We start from the raw sequence: 9,975 nt of genomic DNA, 5'->3' as shown, positions 1-9,975 counted from the left end.
CCTATATAGGAAAATCACCTCCTGTAAAATCATAAGCTCATTACACATGAAGTATAAAACTCCCTTCTGCTAATTTTCCAGATCTTGAATCCTAAATCTCTATTTCTTGTTTCCTTTAATATACTAATAACATTTAGCAATAGTAGGAAAATAAACTGGCTATTCTTTCCAATCACTTGGATTGAAATTTGCTGTATGAAAAATGAATATATGCATGGAAAAAGAAAACAGCACTAGTAAAAAGCTGTACACTTTATCTTTAACCTATATCACTTGAGTAAAGAGAAGCAGAATGAAAAAAGTATCTGAAAAAAAAGATGTGGCAAATTTATAAAAGGAAGATCAGGTTGCCTGACTATTTAGAGTAACTGAGTATGTAGCATGGTACCATTTTTACTGTGATTACTGTACATTTATCCCTTTTAGGTCAACATTTCATGTCTGGTATGCAAAAGTGTACCTAAACTAAATAAAGTGTTACATATTTAGCATACATTATTACCAGCTCTTTCCATTCAGTATTTTTGAGTCTGTACGTTTAATGCTTTCATAGAAAATAACTGTTTCAGGAAGTTGAAATGAGTAACCTGTGGGACCTCCATTAAGTACAACATCTGAGTTTTGTCTCTGGAGCTTTTCATGATGCCCCCACAATGAGTTTCATTCTAGTTTAGGAGTGAAATGTTTTACAGCATTTACCCCATGCTGAGCAACATATCTTTGAAGCAATACCTTCACCTGATGTCAGTTTTTATTGAAAACCTAAAACAGGGAACAGATGCCCTGAAAGTTTTTTGATATTTGTAAGTCTTACAAAGTAGTGAGAAAAATTAGACATGTAGGGAAGAGTTATGGTTGTATATTCAACCTAACATTTATTTGCTTAGATATTAGTTTTCTTAAATAATAGAAACTTTAATATTCTATTTAAAAAAATCAAGACTTGAAATGAATAGGATTAATATAATTTCTATTAATATTATTTTCATAGAAAACAATTTCATCTGACACAGTGTATATAGCCCCATCCTAGGCACTCAGTAATGTGAAATGGCATATGTGTATGTACCTAACATTGCAGAAAAGATGGGGCTTTTTTGTTTTTCTGCTGTTTCCATGAGCAGCAGCTTAATTTTTTTGGCTCAGACTTTCAAGACATTCTTCCAGATGCAAACACCAAACAAAAAACATTTGAGCTCAAAGAGGCTAGAATAGAAATGTTTGGACAACCTTGTCCACTTGCATGCTTTCCCAGGATGCAATCTATGATCATGCATCTTGTTTTAAGGCACATGATCAACAATTGGGTCCCTGCTTGTGCATGTGTTTGCTGGTGCTGGGAGGTGCACCAGGAATGCAATCTAAGTAACTTGGGGTAGAGAAAGGCTGGGTGGGACTTGGGGAGAGGGAGGGCTGATGGTCCATAGGGGAGAGGTTTTGAAACAATTAGGGAGGGTTGGTGGGTCCACAGGAGGGGCAGAGTTGTTGAGTCCACAAGGGGGTTGTCTATCCAGAGGTGGTGGGTCAGAGAGCTAAAAATAGCTGAGTCAGGGTGGGGGCAGTATGGGTTGTGTCAGACATTGTGGGTGTCTTCCCTCCAGAAAATGGGTCCCTGGGTCCAGACAGCCTGGCTTTAAGCATGACTTACATATTTCCCCACAGAAATATACCCTGCATGAGGGTGACTTTTGGGGCTCTGCCTCCCCTTATACCCCTTCCAAATGCCAACTGGTTCACGGTAGCAGAGATGTACTTCAGGGCTGAAAGCCATATCATCTAGCCACTGTGGGCAACACTCAGTCCTGAGTTGCAATTTCTGGTGTGCTCATACAAACAGCAGAGCCAACAACTCCAATCCCTGGCTCAGACATTGGCGTTCTGTTAAATAAAGACTTTAAAGCAAATCATGCCCTGACTCATGGCATAACTACAAAATAAGAGCTGACTCAGACCTTCTGGTCTTTAAATATACTTTGCCTTAATCCTCCCTTGTGACAGTTTGGGTCCCAGTTGCCCGGTTCATTGTACTCACTCAACAATATCCCAGCTAGCAATCAGAGTTCATACATATAAGAAAAGAAAAGGAAAAAGTCTATTGGCATCACTAATTGAGGATGGCTTCTACTTCCACCACATGTCCCTGGCACTATGAAGAACAGATGAAGTGTTCCTCCACTGTCCCTGACTCTGGAGCATCCCTTGGACTTTGCTGTTTCTGCCACTTCTCCAAGCACCTGGGCTGTCATTGCCCCACACTCTGCTGGGCTCTCAGGGCTGGGCTTCACTCCCTTCCTCCATGCTGGGGTCCCAGGTCACATCCCTGGTGCCACGTTTCTCCTGGTTCCAGTTCCATGCCACTTCAGCTGCCCCTTTTCTTGCCAGCACCAGACTTTCAGCTATACTGGTGGTTCCTTCAAGCCTGCCAATGTGGCGTGAGCAGAAGCTTACATACCGGGGTTGCCGCCATGCCTGTCACTTTCCTGTTGCCTCTGCTGGTTCTGCCATTGTTCCTGGAGGCACATGGGGAATACCTTCAGCCTGCATGGGGCTTTCTTCCTTGGCCCACCTCTTGCGAGGCTTCCTGTTCCCACAGGGATGGGTATAAAAAGTGCAGCCCTGGGGCTGTGGTGAGAAGTTTGGCCTTTCCACCCTTGGGGCTGTGTTCTGAATGTGTGTATATGTTTGATTAGGTTGGGTATTGGTTGTCCCAATCTACTTGGTGCACCTCAAGTAAACCAAATTAGATCAGGAGGCCATTTTTGCCTTATCTAAACTCCCTAAATCAATGTAATGTTCAGCACTTAGATCAACCTAATAGGAACAAGAGCACAACCAGCTGAAGTGGCGTAGAACTGAAACCAGGAGAAGTGTGATGCCAGAAATGTGACCTGTGGCCCCAGCAGGGAGGAAGGGAGAGAAGCTCAGCCCAGTTAGGTTAATTTCATAGATTTCATAGACATTAGGGCTGGAAGGGACCTTGGAAGATCATCGAGTCCAGCCTCCTGCCCGAAGGGCAGGAAGTCAGCTGGGGTCATAGGATCCCAGCAAAATAAGCATCCAATTTACTCTTGAAGGTGTTCAAGGTAGGTGCTTGAACCACCTCCAATGGTAGGCTGTTCCAGACCTTGGGGGCTTGGACAGTAAAGAAATTCTTCCTTATGTCCAGCCTGAAATGGTCTTGCAGTAGTTTATAACCATTCAACCTTGTCATACCTTGGGGTGCTCTGGTGAACAAGTGTTCCCCCAGATACTGGTGGTCACCCCGATGAACTTATAGGTGGCCATCAGATCACCCCTGAGCCTGCGCTTTTCCAGGCTAAAGAGCCCCATGGCTCTCAGCCTGTTGTCGTAAGGTCTGTTTTCCTGACCTCTGATCATGAGCATGGCTCTTCTCTGGACTCTTTCAAACTTCTCCACATCTTTTTGAATTGTGGAGCCCAAAACTGGACGCAGTACTCCAGCTGCAGCCTCACCAAGGCCGAGTACAAGGGGAGAATGACGTCCCGGGATTTGCTTGAGAAGCATCTATGGATGCAAGCCAGGGTTTTGGTCACTTTACTAGCCGCAGCATCTCATTGCAGGCTCATGTTCATCTTGTGGTCAATGATGACCACCAAGTCTCTTTCTTCCATAGTGCTAGTCGGCGTACACTGCCAAGCCTATAAGGATGCTACAGGTTTTTCCTTCCAAGGTGGACAACATTTTTCAGTGTTAAACATCATCAGGTTCTCATCTGCCCATTTGCTGAGCCTGTCCAGGTCAGCCTGGATCATCTGCCTGTCTTCTGGTGTGGATGCTTTGCCCCAAAGTGATCTAAATGTAACATCTGCATGTATTCTTTATATGTAGTGCATGCTCTGGATTTGATATTAATGATGTTTATGTTTTAAAGACTAGTTGTAAATCCCTCTGAACACATGCAAGGAATGGCACAAGAATAGGGTTGGATACAAACAACTGATACAGTTAATTCCTAATGACTGTTAGAATGAGGAGACTTAGCTACAGTTCTTTTGAGATTATGGCACCACTGCTAGGCAAGGATTGCTATTATACTTTGCCATTGCAGTGCAAGGAGGCAGGGAGCTCCTTGTACCTTTCCCAAATCCTGTCACTTCAAGCAACTTTCTTATCCTAATAATCACCTAGGTCAACACATTTTTAAGTGTGGGTCCAGTTTTCTGGACCTTGTTTCTGATTGATGCAGGTGTTCAGAGATCTGAAATCGGGCAAATAAGAAGAGCTAAAGATACTGAAGACAAGGCTGTTCGTCTCAGTATAGGAGTTATGTTACAGCCATGATGGTCCACGTGTTGCGAGCTTCAAACCTGAACTTCAGACCTAAAGAAGAGTATTTTGTGTTTGAAAGCTTGTGTAAAATCTCTCCTAGCCCTGTAGTTAGTTTAATAAAATATATTACCACCTTGTATGTCAGTATAAGCAGGAAGGCCCAGTCTTGACCAAAGTATCAAAGTGATTATATTTTATAAACAGAACCTTGGAAGTTTTTATTCCTAATGTATCTGGATATAGACAACTGAACTGGAAGATCTAGAATGAAAAAAGTTTGATACCAGAAGTGTCGGTCAGCAGTAGAAGTAGCATGGGGCATGACACTCTAAACAAAAATACATTTGCTTAATGTATTCAACTATCTGAAATGCTTTTGGAACAACTTAAAGTAGAGCAAAAAGACAATAAAAATTCCACTCCATGCATGAGTGCAATCTCCCTAAAAGCAGTTGAAAAGGAGAATACTTATCTTTTAAAATAAAAAATAAAAAATGGCATTTTACTTTCAAACAAAAAAAGCCAGTAGCACTTTCAACATTTCAGTCACTTTCTATTTTGCTCCTGTTTTACTTGTAGGATTGGTGTCCAAGTATTGATTTTATATTTTCATGCATCTCATGTAAGTACAATTATTCAAGCTGTTTTCTTTTGCTGCCAGGGTCTGCACTTTTTATAGAGGCATTCTACATTCTACTGATCATACCTTCTTCACTTTCTTCACTGACCCAAGACTGTAAGTAATATTAACCAAAGATGCTAACTATCGTCATTATTCATTATTATTTAGGGTTAATCCAAAACTGGCCAAAAATATAGCCTGGACTTTTTCCTATCTTTATTGCTTTATTTGAAAGATGAAAACTTTGTTTTCAATTTTAGAAAAACTTCAAGAAACTATGGATAGTCAATATATATGCATATCTCTCTTTCACTCCAACATGTGTGAGAGAGATGTTTGAGTTTCTTTTTCATAAATTTTAACAGACATAATCCTATTAAAGATTTGGAAAATATCATTGTTATGGATATTATGGTAATGTTTAGAGTTCTCAGTCAGGTTCAGGACCCCTCTTTGCACTTGATAAAGACCCTGCCCTGAAGAACTTAAAGTCTAGGGGTATGTACAGACATTACAATTAGATTGACCTAATAGAGTTAGGTCGATATAAGTGCTGATTGATGCAGGTGTTCGGAGATCTGAAATCAGGCAAAAAATAACTGGCCAGATCTAAGAATGTGAACTAAGTTAGATCAGGAACAGATTAGGTAGATCTGCCAAATGTCTGTATACATTTTGAGCACAGCCCCAGGGCTGGAAAAGTTGTATTTCTTGCTTCAGCCCCAGAACTGCACTCTTCCTACCCTCCTGATGCTGATTGGGCTATTTTTTAGTCCCCTAACCCCATCATTCCTTGATGGACAACCTTCCCTGTAGACCTCCCAACCTCCCCTGTAAGCCCATCAGCCCCCACCAATCCTGCCAGACACCTGCTCCACCCCAGACCTGCCAAGTACTCCTCCCCCAAGACACATTTTCACAGTAGCCATTTGGGCTAGGGAGAGAAGTTACACATAAACTGGTTTAAGTGATCAGAAACTGGTTTAAACCTGTAACAGAACAGAAGCTCAGTGCACATAAACCAGTTTCAAATGGCTGCAAATGGTTTAAGTTAACCATGGTTGAATGTAGGATCAGTCTTAATTGATCTGGATAAAACTGGTTTATGAAACTTCTGTTCCAGACCTCTTCCTGGCTCAAGTTAAATCACAGCCCCTTCTGCATCCCAGCATACTTTCCAGCCCTGGTCTGGTCTGGGTTATCTACTCCAAAGAGCAGGGCTGGCCCCACCCCTCTGCTCACTAGCTGGAGCAGTGAGGGCTGGCTAACAAGGGGAGGGTGGGGGGAAGCCCAGCTGGGGATGCAGCCCAGTCTACAGGGACTGCCCCCCTCCCCCCGGCAAACCTCGGCTGGGGTATGTGGCTAGGGAGGGGGACTAAACACCCCTTTGCCTGCTCAAACTTACTCCTGGCTGCAAATGTGGACTAAAAATCCCAGAGATACCTGGAAGCAGGGAGAGAAAGTGATGAGCAATGTTGCAGAGTCCTGCTGCTGTAATTCCGGACTGCAAATCCCAGAGACCTGGGGGGGAGCAGGAAGCAGAAGTGAACACACAGCCAGAGAGCTGTGCTCTAGCATCCCCCTCTCCCCCCACCAGCTTTTGGCTGAGCTGCTGCAGACATATGGCTGTATTTCTTGAATCAAAGGTAAATGTCTTTTCACTGCTCTTTCAATTTAATCTGTATAGTTTAAACTAATCTGCAAAGACTGAATCAATTCAGCCTTGGGCTTTTTGAGTGTCTGTATCTAGCCCTGAGGCTCAATTTAAGTTATTCAGGTATATGAACAATTGCAAACCCTCTGCTTTCTATTTTTGTTATCCCCCCTGCCCCCCTCCCCTATTCCATGGTCTGACCCTTTTCTTAGCATGATTATACAAGAAGAGTCTCACTTTACATCAGCCTTGAGTGCTGGTGCTTTCATCCATCTGTGTCACAATTTGTTTATTAAATGATAGAAATATATGATGGCTCTAATAGGCAGAGCTGAAATGGAGCATGCATGTGATCATATTTATGTAAAGTTGCAGATGATTTTATTAGTCAGAGATTAAAAGTATTGAGCTATTGGAGGATGGGGGTGGGAACAACCTCTCCCTTCCTTTATTCCATTCTGTAATTTTAAGATCCTCAGAAAACCCCTGGAAAAAAAAACAAACCTGTGCTGTATAATTTATAATTTGCAAGAAGAGCTTCTGTTATGAATTTCTTAACTGGCTTGTTGGCTTTAGCATCTAACATTTTGTTTTCAGCCATCTTACTCCTGTTGATGCTTGTAACGCACGCTGCCTTTCATTTTCATCTTCCCCAGCACAGCTGGTGCTTACAATGTACCCTGTAGATTCATTGAGTCATTTCCTGCTGATATATAATTCTATATGCAGTTGCGATTATCACCTATGTACGCAAGTAATACAAACCTGTTCTTTCTTTTTTTTACATGATAGCGTTTGCACCAGCCTCTAATCTCATGTACCACTTTCTCCTCCTTTAGAACCAAGCTGGCAATTCTCATCTTGAATAGCTTTAAAATTGCTCATAGCAATCAATGACAACTGAGGCATCACTAAAGAATTTCTTTTATCTCCAAGCTCCAATTTAGATCAGTCATTAAGCTTGAGTAAGCTTGAGCTGTCAGAACATTTTCCCTCATCACATGCTCTAAGCACAAAAAGTCAACTTCAAAATCAAATTTGTTCTATCTCTTACTATACTTTGTAATGGTTTAGTATGAACAATAAACTTAACTGAAATAGTACTGTCAATCTTTAGTAACTCCGATAACTATATGGGCTTTTTTATCGAAGGAATGCTGCCGTACCTCAAAAGTGATGCACAGTAAATCATTTGCTCATGTTACATTTATTCTTTCATGCTATTCAATCCTGTTAGGGCTGTGTATTGTTAAATTTCAATACAGTGACATTTGCTTTTTGAAAAGAATAAAATTTCAAAAAGTGAAATGAAAGAGTAAATGCAAATATTACTTGGAGAATATCTAATAAAATAAAATAACTAACAAGCCACTGATTGTCTTCAGAAATGCCTCTTAGTGATGAGCAGAATCTTTGTTTAAGTAAAGATTCAGTCTAAGAAAAGAAGGTGTTAGTTTAAAAACTAGTTTCATGATATATCATATTTACTTGAATATAAGATGACTAATTATAAGATGACCCCCCAATAATTACAATCTATATATGGAAAACTTATAATTTTGTTCCAAAATGATACCTTTTATTAGTTCAGTTTGTCTAATAAATGGTATCATTTTGGAACCAAGAGTTCTAGATTTTTATATGTCTTTTTGGCTCAGGCCAACATGGCTACTGAGTACTCCTTATAATTTTGTTATCATTTTCCACGCATATAATCTAATTATTGGAGGTTTGCCTTGAATATGTTCCCCTCCTACTGCTACAGCAGGGAAAATAGATCTGGGGGGTCAGGTAGCCCCCATGCCCTCTGTCTCCCCCCAATTTCTTCCCCCCCTACAGCCCTTTCATCCTCCTCTTACAATGAAACCCTTCTCTCCCTGAGCACATGGAGATGAAAAGAAAATTTGAAAATAATGACCTTGAAATAAACACAGCTGTAGTAATTTGCATATAGTACCCATAGACTGAGTTTATCCACAACTGTTGCATTTGATCTTTTCTGAAACTGCTGCAAGTTTTATTCAAGATATTCTATAAACACACTTTTAAGCAGTACTTTTGTATTTACTTTTATATAGTACAAACTAGGCATGATATTAGTCCAAAGCCAAAAGGCTCAAGATTTACCGTTGGGCTACCTCACTAGACTCAATAACATATCAAGTCATGGTGACCCTACAGTTTAGCACTGCTCAGTGTGTGAGTGTATTCCAGGTGCCCCAAAGAATCCATGTGCTAATTAGTTCCCAGCTCATGACTGAAACTGGGTGTTCTTGTCATAATTCCTGGGATCCTCCAAAAATATATATGAGGCATAGGGCAACCTGGTCCAGATTAACCTCACAGAGGGCAGGACCATTTTAGATCTCTGGCTGCCCATACAAAGAGCTCAGTTCCTTGCTGGCTGGGGAGGCAGCAACATCACCTGGCTGCAGAGCTTCTGGAATATCCTGGAGGTAAGGGCAAGAGCTGTAGGGGATGGTCAGGAGGCTCCTGGTCCTGGGCATGACCTAAAAATGCACCCTGCCAGGAGTGGGTGGCCTGGTGGGGCTCTCAGTCATGCGGGAGCCCCCAGGAAATGCCAGGCCAGTGATCACCCCGGTGAAAGGTGGGTAGGGGCACCTTAACCCTAGCCCACACTTTTGGATGGTTTTTGTGTACCATCAGAGGTAGTTGGGGGGCCAGGCATGGCTGAGGCCACCTGAGCCCTATGTGGGGTGCAAGACCCTGAGAGACCCCAAGGAGGGAGAATAGTTGGGGGCCAGGCACAGCTGAGGCACCAGTGTGGGGTGCAAGACCCCAAGAGACCCTGAGGAGGGAGAGTGGGGGGGTAGAATCTCGAGGAAACATAGTTGGGGCCAGGCAAAGCTACGGCCACCTGAGCCCACTGGGGACCAAAGTCCTGTGGCCCCAGGTGAGGGGGCTGTGTGGAGCCCTGAGTGAAGGGGGTAGAGATGAGTAGCCCCAGGTGAAGGGGGCTGTATGGAGCCCCAGGTGAAGGGGGTGGAGATCTAAAGCCCCAAGTGAGGGGGTAGTGTGGAGACCCTGAGTGAGAGGAGTAGGCCCAGGTAGGTCTTTGGACGCCTGAGGCTGAAGTTTGGGCCCAAGGCTGAATAAAGTGGGCTCAGCCCAAGAGAGAGAGGGGCGAGTCCTGACCCCGGTAAGTCCTTCACTGCTGGGAGGCTGAGTGTGGGTGAAGAGTAAGATCTTAAGTAGCACCACAACCTGCTTCTCCAGTGGGGGAGTGAGAGTCCCCTGTGAGACCCTGGAGCACCAGTCATTGTGTGAGGAACCCCAGCTACCACATCCAGGAAGGTGGACCTGAGAGAGAGTGTGGGGCTAGTGAGAGAGGCCAGAGGTAGAGTACCCCCTCGGCTGTTCACTGCTGGGGCCAGGACCAGTAAGGTCA

Source organism: Gavialis gangeticus, unplaced genomic scaffold, assembly GCF_001723915.1.
Source record: "Gavialis gangeticus isolate Ggan-Ray unplaced genomic scaffold, GavGan_comp1, whole genome shotgun sequence".
Classification (NCBI taxonomy): domain Eukaryota; kingdom Metazoa; phylum Chordata; order Crocodylia; family Gavialidae; genus Gavialis; species Gavialis gangeticus.
Note: the sequence above shows the minus strand (reverse complement) of the source record.